The sequence below is a fragment of the Aquila chrysaetos genome, chromosome 4 (genome assembly GCF_900496995.4).
Source record: "Aquila chrysaetos chrysaetos chromosome 4, bAquChr1.4, whole genome shotgun sequence".
Lineage (NCBI taxonomy): Eukaryota > Metazoa > Chordata > Aves > Accipitriformes > Accipitridae > Aquila > Aquila chrysaetos.
This window is the reverse complement of record NC_044007.1, coordinates 46,194,491-46,213,421: the sequence shown is the minus strand read 5'-3', so window position 1 is coordinate 46,213,421 and position 18,931 is coordinate 46,194,491. Positions and strand designations below refer to the sequence as shown.

General features: G+C 42.7%; 1 protein-coding gene across 1 annotated transcript in view; it reads left to right on the top strand.

Annotated features, from left to right (window-relative positions):
• LOC115340737 (chloride channel protein C-like) overlaps window positions 1-18,566 on the top strand; it is a 134,192-nt gene extending 115,626 nt beyond the window's left edge. The window contains exons 19-20 of the mRNA XM_030012720.2: window positions 15,746-15,845; window positions 18,425-18,566. The gene's annotated coding sequence lies outside the window, so the exon portion shown is untranslated. The remainder of the gene's footprint in view (window positions 1-15,745; window positions 15,846-18,424) is intronic.
• Window positions 18,567-18,931: the final 365 nt, after the last annotated feature.

Genomic DNA, 18,931 nt, shown 5'->3' with positions numbered 1-18,931 from the left:
AACCACATTAGGTTAGTGTAGGTGGACACCTAGGTTATGAAACAGGGAGTTCTTGGATTTGCTTGTCAGTAGTTCAAGAATTGCCTGTTTTGAAGATGGAAATGAAGTAAATGGTGGTTTGCAGTCAGCCTTTCTGTGCTGGGACAGGAGCTGCCTTTTGAGTATCTCACTTTGGCTTTTGCCTCTCTCTGTATCAGCAAAAGGTTCTACCTGCTCTGTATCTCCAATTCTGGACTGGTACAAGTGTGCCAGTGTCAATTCATCTTTGCTGTGAGAAAGCTGAATTGGAGAAGTGAGCTTTATATTAACTTGCTGACATGAGATACATGCTTATTCTGTTACCACATGGATGTGAGTTGCATAGATGGAAGCTTGCTGTCAGACCTCTCAATGTTCTTAGATTTATTATCTGACAATTTGGTTGTGCCCCCGGAGCTTTGCATTTATGGGCAATCGTGTCTGTAAGAAAGGGTAGGGGTATGAAAGTGCATATCTTTAATGTAAAGCAGTGTAGAAATCCCTGAACCACCATCAGATGAGCTAGCTTAGGATCTGAAAGCTTTGGTATAGCTCTACAGCTGAGATAATTAGTCCTCCTAGGGGTGGGGGAAGGACCCAGGGCTAGTTTGCTTTGGTGCCATACAGCACTAACATGACTACTGCTTGTAAAGTCTGAGCTGGTGATGGTGCATTATGCTGTGTCAGAATGAAGCTGGCAAAAATTTGCATGGAACTAGATCTGGAAATCTCTTTGCATTAGATTGTTGTATGAACTGACATTTGTTTGGATGAGTTAAGTGAAAGGATTTAATATAAGTCTGAGAACTTCCAATGGTATCTGGGAGTCCATTGGTCTTTCCAAGCATGTAGTACCCCTGCAGAGAAAGAAGCTTCACTGATACTGTCTGGAAAATGACTGGAGGAAAGTAAACAGAAATAAGCAGCGGAAGACCACTGCATTTTTTTTTTGTACTTGAGAAAGTATGTTGGTAGATGGTCTCCATCCCAAACTGTGCTAACTAATTCTGCAGTCTATGCACCCCTGTACTTCAGGAACCTGGTTGCCAGTGATCATATGTAAGAGCTTTCATTTGGGATGGGCATTACACAGTGCTGGTGTCATATGGGACTTGTGACTCTCTTCTTGCACAGACTAGGTATTCTTTACTTTGTGGAAGATAAAGGCCAAATCACAGATCGCTCCCAAATGTACTGGCCAAGTTACACTATGTGTTCTCCAGATACAACTCTGGGTTCTTGAGAGTTTAGAACTGACCTTGTAAAAGGTACACAGAAATGATTTAAACAAACAACGGGGAGTGGGAGGAACATACCTCTGCACAGAATACTTTGTCTGTGTCTTCCCACCCACTTCTTTGTCTCTAGTAAACCCTTACTGCTTCTTTCTTCCTTGTTTGTTACAGTTTTGGATGTCTCGCTGCATTGATATTTCCAATTCTGGATATTTTGAGTCTTACTAAGAACAGAAAAAATGGGTGAAATGAGAATTTCTATGATTTTCATGTACAGATGGTGGTGGTGTTCATGTTTAGCTGTTAGTTAATAAAAAAGCCCCTGAACCCCAGGCTAAGGTTTTTCAAATGGGCCCAGGCTCACTTTCCCCTTTTATCCAACCTTTATTCTTTCAGGCTAGGAGACATTCTTTCCTATGTGTGAAGAAGTGATTGGTTTCCTTCCCAGTCTGGATCTACAGCAGTCTCCTGAATTATTTTGTCTAAGGTCCTTGTAAAGAGAAGCAGGAATTTTTGTTCCCCCTCCCTCATGCAGAAGTGCAGGTCTTGTTCTTGCTGTCTCTGCTTTGAGCAGTGGGGAAGAGAAATCCCTTCCTGGCAGTTGAAAGGACAGACAATTCAGAAATATAAATATGTAAAGGAGGGTGTGTGGGGGTCATTCTTATATCACGCTGGTGTAAATCAGCAGTGGGGTCAGAGTAATATATGCTGCATCACTTGGTGGGATACCTACTTGCCCCCATGCCCATGTTTTCTCACAGGAGTTTGGCTCAGTTATGTCCCAAATTCTTGTTGGACTGCTCTTCTCATGCCAGAGTATTCTTTGGAAGGAAACCCAGGCCAAAATAAAGCAGAACCACACTTCAGCAGGTCCCACAAGCAGCAGGAGGCACAGAATGGAGACAAGTGCTGTGGAGAGTCCTACCCCAAGGTTTGGGCTTAGGGAGCACCAGACCCAAGGCTGTGGCGTCTTTAGAAATGAGTGTACTGGAAAAGGGATAGCCATTTCACTGGCTATGCTAAACATTACACAGCTAGTGCTAACTATAATACGCTCTGAAAACTCTAATAACAAGTTTTGGCTGGATTTATTAGTTGTAGGACAGGAGCCAAGTTAGCTCTTACTCAATCTTGATGTGTTTGGAGCAATCTCATCTTTATATGTCTGGAACTTTGTTTTTCTGACTTGGTTTCTTTGTATCTTCAATAGTTTTTATCAAACTGTAACAATGACATTCTTTCTCTAACTTGGCTTAGGGTCAGAAAAGGGGCTCTTAATCATACACATTTTGTTAATGGGCTTTTCTTTTAGTTTTCTTATTCAATTAACAAAAAATCTCTAGTCTTTAAAATTTGCAATTAGCCTTTTCCTGCCTACTCAGGAAGTGCTTGGCTTCCATTTTTCAGAGTAATTATAACTTTTCCATTAATTTGGTAGCTGTGATAGCACTTGCCTCCTCTGACGCATGCACTCACCCACCCACCCACCCACTCGCATACAATGATATCTTTAAGGGAGGACATAATGTGTCCATAGAGGTAAACCTGATAGCGACATGTACAACAGAGGCCGCCTAACCTCTGGTGTAAGTCACAGCTCTCAGTTTTTTGTAACTTTGCCCATTCCCCTTGCAGAAAACTTCTGTGTGTGTCAAGTTGACTTTTACACATGGAAGGTTTCAGTGAAGTTGGTTTAACCCTTATCAAGAAGGGAGCAAAGGGTAATAATAAGTAATTTTGGCCTATGACAGTATTATTTTCTCTCTCTGTTTCTTTCTGTCTCTGTTTTTCTGTCTCTGTCTCTCTCCCATTTCTTTTCCTGAGAGATCTTACATTTTCCTGTCCTGTAAAAGCCCACACAAATCTAACTGACTTACAAGCAAATTATCTTTATACCTGCTCCTTGGATCACATCAGATGTCTGCTGCTAAAGTTCCTGAATGTTCTTTGTACAGATCACGCAGCTGGCTACAGTTCAGTTAAAGTTTACAAAGTTAGCTAAGGATGATCTCCTATATTAAAGGCGCTGGTCTAAAATACTGTTAGAACTGTGATACATCTTTGGATCTACCACAGACTTTGTATCTGATAGATGTCAAAGTGACTCTGTGGAATATAGGGAAGTTTATGTATAATTTCTATAAATTTAAGCCTCACTAAAATATTGTTTCTAGGAGATGTGTGAATATTACTGCCACGGTTAAAGATGTTTTTGTTTGTAATTTTAGTTATTAGTAACTTCTTCACTAAAAGCAATGACTATGGCCTATCATAAGATTATAGACCCCTCCTCCATATTTTTATAGGGCATTTTCCTATCTGTTGGCTGAGATAAATTTAATGAGAATTTCTTAAAGATGCATGAGATTTTTGTACTTTCAATTATGAATTAAAGGCATAATTAAGGTTTAGATGCTCTGAAGATGTGTATCCTCACTGAAATTGTACCTTTTTGTATCATACTACTCATTATATTTTATAAGTAATTATAAGTAATTTGATTCAGGATGAGTGCTCATTTCTGAGTTTTGTTTTCTGGAGCGTATTTTATGCTAAGCAATGGTACATGCTTTCTACTGTAACACCTTATAACTGCAGTGGTATTTTTTGTGAATACATGCACCCGGAGCTGTATCTGTAGACAGTACATGTATATCCAACAAAAGCAAAGTGTGTGATGTAAATATGTATGTACATAGCACATGTATATGATATGCATTTGATTTATTGTAGCATCTAGCTGTATGTATTGTACCTGGGCAAGGAGGCGAAAGATCCTGGTAATTCCAGGGCCTGATTCACCACTGCACTGTGATTGCTTTGCAGTGCTTTGGTCGTGCAAAGTAATTGTAAACCTGGCTTTACTGGGCAGTTAAAGTGGGTTTACAGCTGTCTTGTGTCAGGAAGCTGAGCAAAGCAGGCAATGAATCCGGCACAGCACTCCTCCTATTTTGGTGTGGTGGAAGCCGCTCACCAGGCAGCCTTTCCACCAAGCTACCTCACCGAGAGCGGAGCAGGGTGATGGAGCAATTTCTGTTTCCACAGTACAATACAATGCGATCCTTTGAGACCTTCAGTGAACTTCAGCATGTCCAAATTTGATTGTAGGAGCAGTCCTGCTTGCTTACAAGTCTAATCCTACTCAGCGGGAGAGAGTACCGCCACCCTGTCTGCCTCCACTCTGCACAGAGCAGCGTGGGCTGTGGTGGGTTTCTGTGCTTCACTGCCAGGGTGGCTGCTTTGCCATGATACCTACCAAAGTATCTGCATCGTATCTGCAGTACAGCATGGGGCTGTGGACTCTGCAGGGGAGGGAGAACAAAGCGGGTAGAAATACCGCTGCCCACATTGCTTTTCAGCATTGGTTTCTGAACAGCAGTGGTTTTTCTTCCGAAGGGTAGCGCTGGAGGGCAATTGGTGCTTTTGCGCCTGATAACTCTTCCTTTGTCCTGCTCAGCTGTTCCTCCACCAGTGCTGCCAAATAAAGGCTGAGCTGTACTACAGCTCACCCCGGGGCGTCCAAGCTCTCAACTGCAGCGAGCTGCTGCAAAAAATTAAAAAAAAACAGAAATAAAATAGGAAAAAAATTACATAAAATATAATAAATGCAAAATAAAAATACACACACAAGACGCTCTGCACACAATAGCTGGAAAGCAGGAGTGCAGCGGTGTTTTCCTCTGTCAGTGGGTCAGTGTGTTCTGTAAGCACTTCCATCCTGTCGAGTCCCTGGTTGGTCTCCACCTGCTAGCCGGCTCACTCGAGAGGCAGCGCTGACCTGGCCGCTCCCTCATTTTGCTGGCGCCAGCGGCTTGATGGGCCTTGCACTTTGATTATTTGTGTTAACAGTTAATTTAGCACCACGGACACGTGTGCCAAAGCTGCCTCCACTTCCTGCAGCCTTCCAACAAATGGGACTTTTATGAGATGCCTTTCACGGCTCCCCCGCCTCCTCCAGCTCGACTCCTTTGCCTCTCTTCCCCCCCACCCCTCCCCTGCTTTCCCTCCCCACCCCGCCGTCTCAATCTCAGCTGTAATCTTTTCTACATCTTGCAGGAAAAGAGCTATTTCTGGCAGCTCTGTCTCTAACACTCGCCCCACTCAAACTGATTTAATGGAGATTTATAGACGCGAGGCTATGCAGCTCTGAGGCGCTTTCCTGAAAAGTTTTTCTGTGCCTGTGTTACGTATGGAATTTATTTATTTAATGTTTGGTGTTGCAGCTACACTGTCAACTGTTAGCGTGACATATTCCACGTACTTTTTTTTTTTTTCTGCACGAGGATTCCAGCGAAATCCTGTTACACAGCACATTTCTGGTCCAATTCATCCCAGCTGCTAACTTTACCAAGCTAAAATCTGACACCCAGGTCCAATTTCATTAAACCCCAGTCGGGATGGTTCTTTGTGATAATACTGACTCTTGTCTAAGGCAATATGTATTTTGGCTCACAGCTACAAATAAATCCTATCATAAGTACCTTCTTCCTAGTATGCAGCACACTGCAATAGTCCAAAAAAAAGCAGCTTCTGTAAGAAGTCGCGGAGAAGAGAGACTATTATAATTTATCATGATTTTCCAAGTAAGCTTTCTGCTATCTTAAGAAATTATGTTCTCTAAAAATAAATGAGAACTGTAGTTGTATATAACACCAAAACTGCTGTTTCTGCTGTTATTCCAGCTTTGATTGATGCAGAGAAACCCAGGCTGGTATGTAGGGGGCCGTATATTTACAGCCCAACACACATAACACGTTTATTCTGTTTTACCCCTTCCCAACTGCCCAAGTACTAAAATTAGCATTAAATATTCAGAACAGAGCCAGATAAACAAAAGGAAATGTATTGTTAAAACTCCCATTTCATCTCCATTATTGGAGGGTGGTTTGCGTAAGTGCTGAAGAGCGTATATGCTAGTGGTGGGACTCCTCCAGCAGGCCAACATCCCCGCCAGTCCCACATAACCCCCGAGTGAGACCTGGCTTTCGTGTGGACTCTCAGCCTGAGGGTTTGTCTCACTCGATCTCTTTCACTGTCCCTGGGCGGTGGCACACATGGACCATCCCCTGTCTGCTCACAGAGTCCCTCCCCATCCTGCCAAGCGCTCCAGGTGGCTGCATCTCTGCTGGCTTCGGGTGTGGGAGTCTCCTCATCTGAGCTGCTTTCAGGAGCTGGGGCATAAAGCTGTTTCTCAGCAGCTCCCCTGAGTGAAAACGCGTTTCTTTTGTAAATGAAACCGAATGAGCTAAGTGTAACCTGTGAAGAGGTCGAGCACAAATCCTGTACTCTCCTCGTCTTCAAAACAAACACTGTGCGAGCCAGGATCCTGCCTGCTCCGCTGCCTCCTGCTTGTATAACAAATGATATTTTGAAATAATGCCATGGTGTATTTTTAAATATCAAATTTTGCTGTGTTTTTAAATTGCAGGTTCCCTTTGGTCAAGAAGGTTTTATCCCTGTATTTAATGTTTTGTTATTATGGTCTCTTTTAAGCTCCAGGACAGCACATTTTGGAGGTTGCTGCTTAGGCTGAGGCAGGTACTTTCCTGCTGGATTTTTTGTGACACCAAGGAAAAAGTTAACAAGTTGGAAGAATACAGGTATTACCATACCAGATCAGACCAGTCGTGCCTTGAGACCAGTATCTTGCTGTGAGAGTAGCTAATCCTGGATGACAGTTTTTTTTTTACAAATTAAACATACTTTGAGAATTATTATCTTGGGTAAGGGTAGCAGCGCTGGAAATTAAACGGGTTTTCCATTCTGTGCTATTGTACAGCACATGGCTTTCGACTTTTGGGGAATTTACATTTGTTCTGGTCAGTTACGGGGTTTTACAAAAGACCTAGGAAGTGTTGAAATTGCAAGTTCGTGTTGGACCAAGTGTTGCAGTAACATGGTGTTTCAACACTGTGTACGTCATGAACCTGTAATTTCAACACTTTCTAAGAGTCACCAGAGTGTCTCAGGCTGAACTATAACATAACTAAGTGTTCCCCTCTGAACACTGAACTGTCTTTTTTTTTTTTTTTTTTCCTGGAAAATATAATTTGAAACACCATTTGGCTGACATTAAAGAGTTTAAAATTGTTTTAATAATAATGAAAGAAAGACAAAGTAAAGGATTACTGTAAATAGAGAAACTTGCTGACTCAAGTGGTAGCGGGGGTGAGTCCTCCTGCTGGATAAATACAATGGACTATAGTTGCAGTTTTAATTATGGATTCGCTTGTGAGGGACAAAGCTGATTTTTTACAAGCCGTCTGTGGTTATGCTTCTGCCTTATGTCATTGCACACTGGTTCTGATATCAAGTGTTAAACTCCTGCAAATGAATCTGCTATTACTTCTGCCTCTGGGCTGGATCTCCCGCAGGCTCAGCCAGAGCGGGGAAGAGAGATGCGGCATGGCTTTGAACAGGGTTTCAAGCAACCTGGCTGCCCTGTAAAGTCCACGGCAACAGTCCTGAGACTTGCGCGTTGCGGCGTGTGCTCTCTTTCAGTAGCTTCCCCCCCTCAAATCCTCCAGAAGAAACACCCAGGATGCAACCTCCCTTTTAAAGATACCTACTAGCACTAAAGAAGCCGGGGCTGCCACAGCCAGATGATCACAGCTGCAATAGTGAGAATGGGCAAGACCACCTTGCCTTGTAGACATCGTGGCTTTGCTTCCCCAACTGGCAGCCTGTGCGTTGAGTGACCAGATATTCCCATTCAGTGAAAAAAATGCCTTGGTCCTGCTAAGTATTTTGCAAAGGCTGAGCAACACCCCTTTATTAGCTTGAGAAAATGAGCTTGAGAAAATGAGGTGATTGCTGGAAGTCTCCGATTAGGGCAGCAGAGGACAGAGCCCCAGTAGCCAAATTCTTATTTAGTAGCCTAGTCACTGGGAGACACTGTCTCCATGGCACTCAGCTTCCCACCATTCTGTGATGCAGGGCGAGTAGGCGTAAGGTGAGTTGTTGATGCAAAAGCTATGTTTTGCATTTTTCCTTATGTGTTTGACCAACTTACTTCTACCTCACTTCAGTAACCTTTCAGAAGCATCCACCTCCCTCTCATATCCCTTGCTATTTCCCTCAAGATCTAAATGACCAACACTTTCTCTGAGTATAACATTTTTCTCTTTTTGTATTTATGAGATGAACTGGGAAACTTCCTGTACCATCCCTGGGAAACTGGACAACAAGCAGGACAGGAACTCCTGCATTAACATAGCTTGTATTAAACATGCACTGGTGTGATCGTATCTGAGGGTGGAGAGGGAGAACTACTGGGAATGGCCAGGATTGCTCCCTGTTGCAAGCAATGCTGCTGAGAAAGCACAAACCAGCCACAGTGGTGAAGTCATGCAAATGCAATGCTCCCAAAGGCCACAGGAATTGTGGAAAGATTTGTGTAAATATCTCATGCATTCTTGTGCTCTAAGGTTTATGGAAACAAAAACCACAGTCACAGAGCCAATGCCACATTTGCTCGTCCCTCCCCCCTTCTGTTTCTTCTCTACAGAAAGGTTGTAGAAGAGTTTATGAGCAGCCGAGAAACTGAATTTTTTTCTCTCTTTTTTTTACTAGTAATGTAAAAAAAAGTGGAAAAGATGGCAAGCATAAATAAGGTTAAGCAGGGTGCAAGGGAAAGGATGGCTGATTTGTGAGTACCATGTGAACATCTTTGCTGTAAGCATGCCTGGAAAAATACATGCCACACACACATATTCCCCAAGTCACTTCAGACTGTGCAATGTCTCTGTTGCCCACCAGCTGGACCCCTCCTTTCCCTGCGCCGGTTTATTCTGTAGATCGTCCATGCGATTTGCTTACCCTCACAAGGAAGATAGTGTATGTTTACCTTCCTGCTTCATTTTTGAGGTTTTATCGTGCTCTCTTGAAAGGCTTACAATACCTGAGCCTAGACAAAACCAGCCCTGTTTATTCACGTCCTGGCGTCATTCCTGTCTGTTACTGAATGCACCAGGGACACTCTCCCCTTCTGCAAATGCTTTGTATCATTTCAGATAGTGGTATCGTACTAGAGGGGGACAGTCTACATGAGGGCTGTTATGCTGGAAATAGCTCAGGGGAATAATGCACCTGCTGTCAGGAAATATGTGAGTCGGTCCTACTGCTGTTACTGGATGTGAGCTGCTAGGAGCTGGTGACTGACTATACAACACTAGCGGGAGTGGGGGGGGAACTCTATCAGATGCTCTTTTTTCTCAGGTCTTAGCTACTTGCAGTCCCATACTGACAAGGGAGAGGATGGGGAAAAGGCAAAAGGAGCTGGTTAAAAGATGTGTCCTTACTCTGTTGCAATTAACCGCGCCTTTTAAGTATGAGGGAGCTTTACCAGCATCTTTTTTCAATGGATCCACAGACCAGAGTGTGGGGAGGAGGGGAGTGAAGGACTCCAGCAGGGACTGGAAGCTGTGAAATTACTGAGAAAGAAAAAGAACAAGTTGTATTGTCTCAGGGCAATAACCAGCCCGGCTGCAGGCACAGAGACTGCTGTGACCCAAAGCTTTGCTGAAAGGCGAGCATCTTTCTCACGTCACAAAACCCAATCCCTTGCTGCCTTCCCACAGTGCCACAGCACCCTGTGCCTCCACCCCCGCGTCTGTCGAGGTGCATATTTTTTTTTTTTTCCAAGGGGAGATTTTTACACATAGGAAATTAGGCAGGACAAGCTGGTGCTAATATCAGGCTGGCTGCAACGGCCATGGAGCCAGGCCTTCCCCGGCCTCTCAGAGGGACGTCGGCTGCTGCCCTGAGCAGCCCTGGTGCCTCAGCAGGTGGCACTGTGAGTCCTGCTCACCCGCGGCGGGGCTTTTCTGCTCCAAAAGGTATTTTTCTTTTGGATAAGGAATAAAGCTGAGGTTCTGGCCACTTGCGGTCGTTCAAAACACCACGGTATTTTTCAAAATACAGGGGTGCTGGCCCAGGCATCCCAGCCAAATTGCAGCCTGGGTAGCGTCCCACCAGCCCAGAGCTCCACCGGTGATTCTGCTGGCATGTGATTTATTTCTTCACTTCCTGTCCTAAAGGAACACCCACAACGTTGTGAAAGTCGTGCACACAGGGTACGCTGGGATCTCTGGTGCAAAAGAGACGGCACTGATTCCTAGGTGTGGGTTAGCAATCGCTGGCAATTCTGGAGTGGATCTTCAGATCAGAAGCGAGCAGGAAAGCAATAGCTAAGCAGCTCCTAGTCAAGGCCACTTTTCTGGGTGTTGCTGATATAAACACAAATAAAAAAGGGGACAAAATACTTCAACATGTCAGCTGTGAAACATTTATTAAGTTAGCAAGTCTACATGGACCAATAACACCACCCTCAGTGTCTGTTCCTACAGCCACTTATGGGTGCAGGCTTTACTCTCGCTTTAGCTGAAGTGTAAGGAAATCGGTGCTAGTTATCCCACACTGGGCTTTTCCGATCGCCCAACTGGCGGAGCTCCGTAGCGGTGATTCATTTGCTTCTATCTGTTGCCTCAGCTATGGGCTCAAAAGGCAATTATTTGATAGTATTACATCATCAGGGTTTTGTTTGGATAGATGACTTTATGTTTTAGATTCTATTAGGGACCGTCATTGTCCTTTTTTTTTGTGAGGGAGTCTCTTGCCCACAGTGCAAGATTTGGAAAGCTATAGAGCACTTTCCTACCTGCTTCCAGATTCACTCCAGCTTTTCTGCCCTCCTCCCTGCCGTGAGTGCGGCATGCAGGGTGCAGGGCTCCTGACCCTTGCAGAGTGCTATTTGCTTATTTTATCTCTGAAAACAAAACAAATTTCTCTGCGTTTTGTTCTATTTCCTACATGATAGAATCTTTTGTTTTCACTTGCAACCTTTGCAGCTTCCAAGAATTTTTACTCCTTGTGGTTTGTCGAGACGCGCGGGGTTCAATAGTCTGCCACCAGGCCCTGTCCCAAGGTCGAGGATTCCCTCCTTTTCCTTCCCAGTATTGTCCTGCATCCTGCAAGGCCCTTCTCCTTACATTGCTGCGGCTGTCGTGACAAAGGGGACTGGCACCAGGCACACTCCTGCTGCCACGGTGACAGCTGCTGAGCGCTCGCCAAGCTCTAATGACAATAGCATGACCTCAGATACTTTATTAAGAAAGAAAAACTTGAAAGGGAGGGTACACTTAAAAGCAGAAAATAACACCTCGTCTCAGCGCAATGCATTGTTTTTGCAAGCCCAGGATGGAAAAGGTTTAATATAGTCTTGGCCTATTCTCTCTCAGCCTCCCTCCCCATTTTACACACAGGCTCACCCACATCCACGCTGGACTCAAGTTCGCAACAGTAGCTGTGAATCTAAATGTGTAAATAGATGTTACTGACTGTTGGACTCAATACGGGGCCAGGTGTCAGGAGTGGGAGTCTACTTTTAATGCTGCTGTGACACTCCCTAACTGGTTATTTCTCTATGCTTCAGTTCCTCTGGCTGTAAAATGGGGGTAATGGTACTTTGGTCACCATGACAAAGCCTCCTGAGCTACACAGGTCTGGATGGAGCTGTGCAATGGATGGAGAGGGAGGGAGGCTGAGAGCTGTGCTGTTGCATGGCGCTGCCTTCCCATGGGGATATGAAAGGGGAGGACACCCCGGTGGGTGAGTGCCTGTGTTCACCTGTGCCTGAAGACCCCTGAGCACAGGGGTCTGCAGCCGTGATGGTCCTGGCAGAAAACCTTCGCCTGGAGCCACACAGAAAGTTTGAGAATTAGTAAATAGGCTTGGCAGGAGGAAGTAGAGTTGGTCAGAAAAATTCTGACTAAACAAGTTTTCGTTGGAATTTACCGATTCATCAACATCAAAGCACTTTGTGGAGAGGGTCCAATTTTGACAAAGTTGCTTCCAAAACCATGCAGGGCTTGAAAACTGCCTGCCAGGCACATTTTAGAAACCTGGCTGGTTTTCTGCTGATTTACACTGTTGGTTCCTGAGCAGTTCACCAACTGGCTGTTAAGAAGTGTCTATTGCCAGGTGTAATGACTCTGAAGTGACTGTCTCCAAGTGAGGAACCCCATGGTGGTCAGTGTCTGTGACCCTGGCTTGGTCCACCAGGCAGAGTGCTGCAAGGGTTCATGCAGCTCGTAAAAGCTAGGGCTCAGGGAGATTGGCTCTGCATAGTGCTATCAACTTTTATCAGAGGCTCCTTCTTAAATAACAGAGAAATCGGCTGACCTAAGACTTGCTGCTTTTAATTCTGGGACCTTTTACTTTGAATCTGGAATCAAAATGTCTGAATTTTCTCTCCTTTATACATATGCTCAAATAACTCCATTGATTTAAATTTAATTACTACTCAGCTGAATTTGTGTAAATGGGAGAAGTTCAATGAATTGCTACATAACTTTTGAAACATAATGAAAGCCACAAAAATACCTAGTTATTTCTCCTCTCCAGTTGGAGTAAACAATTCTACTTTTGTTTCTTATGGATGATACTGGTGGTAAACCTTAAAAAAAAAGGGAGAGGAAGAAGAGGAATAAAAAAATACGTGCTGGACCTGGTTCTTCTCAATGTGCAGTTCCTCCTTTTTTATCCTTTGCAGCTGGGTTTGTGTGTGTGTGAGAGTGTGTGCGTTCATGTGCGTGAGAGAAAGGAAGGGCTATTTCACATTTCCCATGATACATTTTGTTTAGGGTTGTGATAGCTTGATTCATTGTGCATAATCTGCAAGCCTTTACAGGGCTTTTCTTGAGCTTCTTTTCATGGGAGGAAAAATAGCTGTTTTTTTTTTTTTTCACAGAGGACTTTTCTAGTGTCTAGTGTGAACATACAGTACTGGAGAAGCACAGAAATATGCCATTGCTTTCAGGCTTGCCCATGTCCAGATGTGCATCCCAAGATGTGCTAGCTTTGGGGAACATAAAGCAAACTGAAAGGAGCAGGATTTTACTGAAACAAACAGGATTCCACAAAAAGAAGCAGACCAGTAAAAACTGTACAGACAACATTTTCTTTCATAGTACCTACTGTTATGCAATTGTGCTAATGTACTGTACTTCACAGTAGGCCTGTCTTTTACAGCAGACTCTTCCTTTTAAATGTATGCTAGTATTTTTTTTTTCCAATTAGACACAAGATAATCTTTTAAGTAATGTGTTTATTTTAGCTTTGTTTTTCCCACTCCCCTAGCTCTGCTAGGATTTCTCTCCTATCTTTTTTATGTGCCAGTGACATTGGTTGTTATAAGGTCAGGATCAGAATTCATTGCGGGGGGTAACAGTGCTGTAAGGGCTTGACATGAGATCAGAAGTAATGCTGCAGTGAATTTAAAAAAAAAAAGAGCAAAAAAAAAGTAGCAAGGCTTATGGTGCCGAAAGCTCTGGGTTTCCCATCCAGACACCATCTGTGAAGCACTTGGGGACAGTGCCTAATGTCTGAGTCATCATGTTTGGCAGTCATTTACCCAGTGGTCTGTTTCCCTGGGGGGAGTATTCATTGGGGGAGAAGAGGAATGGTAGAAAGAAAGAAGATAAACTGCCCTTTAGCCCCATGATTTATATTTGGTCAGAGTACCCCTGTTCTATTTTCTTTTACTTGGAATGTATCTCGGACATGTTGTTTCAATATGAGACAATCAGCTGGGCTCTCAGAGGAATGTCCCTGGAGACTCGAAACAGCCTCCCAGTAGGGTAATATGTTCAGCAGAATTCTAAGATGTATTCTCCAACATCTGCAGTCTATTTGTGCCTCCAGAATATTTCCCATCAGCATTTGGGGAATCAAAAGGCGCTTTGAGAGATGGTCACCAATTCTCCACACTGCATGATAACTTGTAAAATGTTTACTTCTTTAAACTTCTACTGAGCTGGTGGTTTCTTTCTTTCTCTCTCTCTCTCTCTTTCTTTCTTTCTTTCTTTCTTTCTTTCTTTTTTAAAGAAACTAACAACAGAAGGACATGGAAATACACTTTAAATTATTCTTTCATATGAATGGGTTCTGAATGTAGTAGCAACCTCCTGGAAAACAAGAAGAGCTAGGAGGCATCACGGACAACACAGTGAATGTCTGTTCTGGGTGTGTGACAGAAAAAATGATTTATTAGACTGCACGTTAGAAGTGGGTAGACAATCACATGGGGAGTATTACATGTTGCATCTAAGATGCCATGTCCTCATTTTTATTATTGCATTTGGTTTTAGTAACCCCATCTAAAAAACCAGACGAGCACAGAACTAGAAACAAACTCCAGGCAGATAGTGAAAATATCAGAGAACTACAGAGAACATACTCCTTGTGGGAAGAAATTGACAAGATTGGGATTATTTACTCAGGAAAGTAAAAAGAACAAGAGAACATACAGCATGTGTCACACAAGAAATAATAGATAGTAGGCAGAAAGCTAACTTAAAACTCCTTTTCAACCTTCCCAGTGATACAGGAATTAGGAATGTTCAGACACAAAGCGAAATAATAATTGACACAATGTGTAATCAATCTGCAGGCATTGATTTTGCAGGAGACCATTTGTACAAGTAACAGAAAGTTGGCTGAAGACTGAGAAAAATATCGGGCACAAATATTAAATTAAAATGTCATCCAGGCAAGATAAAAATAAATCCATCTAGCTTTATGCAGCAGGGCATATAAAGGTAAGAAGAAAGATGAGCATATTACTGCGACTATGAGAGTACAAGGGATCATGTGTTCTTATGGCAGAGGGTTTCTAGGTCACCTGTCGGTATTCATGGGAAGCTGCTTCTTTGCATGACACTGATTTCTACTTGATTTCAGTGACTGGGAGCACTTAATTATTAAGAAATGGATTAAATTCTTTCCCATTGTTACTCTTGCTGACAAACAATTTCATAGCTGGTAATTGTAAGTTTTCATATGGATGAGAGCAGGCATTTGTCCGTGAAACGGTGACAGTGAGAAATTACGGGCAGCTCTGCTCTAGCACTGCTCTTATCGGCTGTGTGTGGAGAGAGACTATCAAACTCAGTAGACCAGAAATAGGTATATTATGGCATTCTTCTATCGCAAGGCAAAAGAAGCAAGCTGTGGCACAAGCACATTAACTCACACCAAACAATAAAGAAAACATCTAAGGTTTTGATTTCATTCATCTTTTTTTCTGAGATCCTTTTTCTGTTTCTGTTCTGTGAAAGCCAAATAAAAGCAACAAATAACAAAAAAATCCCTAAACAAACAGTTGGGACTTTGACTTGCGAAACTGTATTTGCATGTTTGTTCTGAGGAGGTTCCCATAGCCCGGCTCTGACTTTTATCTATCCCCACAGGATGTACTCCTACACTTTTTCTTCCAGGGTCCCATGCTTCCTGTGGGTGTTCCCACAGCTGCCAATTCAGACAGCTCAAGTCTGGAATAGGCTTTGCACAATCCTGAAGATGCTATTCTCTCACTAAGTCAAGTGATTCCACACAAAAATATGGCAGATGTTTAGCATCAGGAATCAAAACAGCTTTTTCGCACCACACAGCACATTCTTCTCTTCTTGATACCTTTCATTTCCTCTCTACAGGATATGGAGCAATTTTCCTCTTTTGCTGCTGTTCATGTGAACTCAGGAATCTGTGAATTATACCAGGACATTTGAATTCCCATGTAATCTTCTCTGAGAGGTAAAGGGGCTTGGTTCACTGATGTCTCATGCTTCATTTTTTCTTGCCTAAAAGATAAATATGGTGTTTGAAGAGAGGTAATAACACTAGATTACTTCTTGTCCTTGATTTTCAACTTCTGTGATTTTCAACACCTGAAAAACAAGAGCTTCTGAAGGCAATCTGTGCTTCAGAAAAAGAATAACCATGGGCCAGAAATGTCTAAATGGCTATTAAATGTTTCTGCAGAGGGGTCTGCAGGTCTTGGAGCTAGAGAAAGCCAGATTGACTGATGCTGGAGATGAATATTCCTAATGATGTCAATGGGTAGATTCAAACTGAGATTCCAGCCACTTGTGGCCTTGGATCATCCTGTGGCATTTTCTTAAGGTGATCTAGCATCCCTTTAGGTGGTCTGGTTGAGCTCTGCATGTAGCTCTCTTCACCAGACTTTTCAACTTCTCATACCTAGAGAAAGGTATGGTAGTGCTGTGCTGAGCCCAGCTCAAACCATTCCCCACCTTGTCTCTGGAGTCCTTCAGTACTGTCCAGTGCACGGATTGCTGAGATACTGTATTGCCCACCGGAAAATGTCCAAGTACACTTACGTGGTTCAGGGTGAAAAAAACTTGGGAAAAGCTGTGCCTACCAGTCCCGATTCCAAGGAGCAAAGAGGAATTAATTCATTTGCAGCCTGATTGTCTGTCACAGAGACCCTGGGTTTTCTGCACATCTTGGGTTTAGCAATGTGACACACTGTGTTAAAGCATTAGACATACAAAAAATGAACACATTGTGTAACAGAGGATAAAAGAACTGCATGGCTGTCACATAAATTCTTTAAGCCAGTGATTAAATTACTTTCTTTGCCCCCCATTCACTAAATTACTTCATCAAGAAATTACAAGCTCTTTCTCTTCTCATGATGGATCTGAGACCAAAATAAATATGAGGTACGTTACAAACTCATCACTGTGTGCAATGCTGTTACTAATCTTCATTTCTACTAAGAATCTACACTATGCTGCCTGTGTTAGGCAGATCTTTAAAGAAACCTATAACCATTTGGAAGAATTCATGCAGAATTGTCCTCTCTACTTTTTAGTATAGTTTAGTTATAAGGATTATCTGAAAGCTTTTAAACTCAGCATTTTTAATAATGTAACATTCTCCCAGAAAAATGCCTGCTTTCTCTGAAAATGTTCAGCTTTGGTTTAGAAGATTTAACATCTTCTGTAGACTATAGGATTTTAAAAGCTTTACAGAAATATTTGGACTTTTGCCCGTTTTTGAAAAGGGAGGGATGGGACATTTTCTGACAGCTATGCAAAATAAGCCCCGTTTACACCAAAACCTTAACGTAAACATACCAAGCACAAGCTTAGCAGCTGCATAGAATTCAGCAGAGACAGTGGAAAGGCTTTTGAATGTGTATTTCCAAATTGGACAGATCTGCAATGTTAGTATTGGTGGTGGATGAGGGATAGACAAGACCAAGCATACTTCAGAGGTTTGTAGCACTGTCTCGTACGGTTTCCCCTCCAACTTCTGGAGCTGGGAGAGAGGTGCTACACAAACTTGTATGGCAGATCTCCTACCAAAGGCTTCCCATACATGATGGGCAGCCTAAACGGCCTTTATGTTGCTTTGACCCTCCAGGAAGAACGACTACAGTTTTTATCAAGCAAACTAACAGAACGGCAGCACTGTTGCAGGAAGAAAAAGTTCAGTGCTTGGCCTGAATCTTGCAGAGATCCCTGCATATTTTACCAGACACTTGTTACATTCCTTCAGGCTTCTCAGGAATGTCTGTAGCAGCAATGCTGCGGGCAGTGTGTCATATAGTGTGAGCATCCTGGAGGAGAACGCAGGTCCTGTTCTGTACAGCTTCCTCCCCACAGCTCTCTTTTCTCTTCCAGCTTCCCAGGAAAGAAGTCTGTGAAAGCTGGCCTGAATTTTAAAAGCTGAACTGCTAAGGTCAAATCCCAACAGCAGCACCAGCACCCTGACTGACAATTATGTTTTTAGCACCTGAGATCCCATACAGGCTAGGGAAGTATGTGTATAAAGTTCTGTATAATTAGTCTGTGCTCCTCCTGGCATCTGGCTACTGCTGATACTCTCTGTAGTGTTTCAACATGTACACATGACTTCCAGACATAGCATTTCTTCATTTGTTATTTTCTTATTCTTTTATTCACCTGAAAATTATTGCATTTGCATTGATTTCACTATGTAATCAGTGACTATCCAATGATTGCTTTGCCGTGATAGGACTGATCTCTAATAGATAAAAGGACTCTCACACCAAGAGAAGGTTACCAAGGAGTGCAGAAATTCTGTAAAGTCCAGACTCTTTAGAAATATTTTAGAAAAGCATTTCTTTCTGTAAGCTTTTCCAAGATGATTGTTTCTTTACTTTTTCTTTTCAAGGTTAAAAGAAGAACTAAGGGTCAGTATTACACTTCATTCTATACATTTTTTTAGTCTGTAAGATTTCTAAGAAAGTTTTCACACTTTTGAAAAACCCATGCACTAGAGAGATAATAGCAGTTCTACTCTGGTTTATTGTATTCACACACTATGCTTCTGTATTTCAGATCCCTTATATGAGCCTGCTAGAGGCAGTAGGAGCCACAAAAGACCTTTTTCAGAAACAGAGATTGCAGATGACCCCATGCTGAGAAGAAAGGATGCAAACCAAAAACTTCTGAGGTACCCACATGGCACCATGTGAAGCTTTAGCAGGATTGTGATGCTTCTGTTCTGATTTGCAATATGGAAGGTGCATATTCCTGGTGTTCCCTGGAAAAATAAACATTGTATAGCATGTACTATTACAGACAGAATTCTGGATGCAGTAAAAATTAGGTGTGCATATTTCAAATCAGTTTTTCTTTCAGTACAAATTTTTGAGGATGTGAAGAAATACAAAATATATTCTTAAATTGTCATTATTCTCTACAAGATGATTTCTCAACAGTCACTAGGCAACATATTTTTCTCTTACTGAAAGTGTAGCCACTTAAGTTGATTAATTGATTCAACTCTTCTGCACAGTCATCCATTCTAATATATATGGTGAAAAAAATCATTCACATGCCATT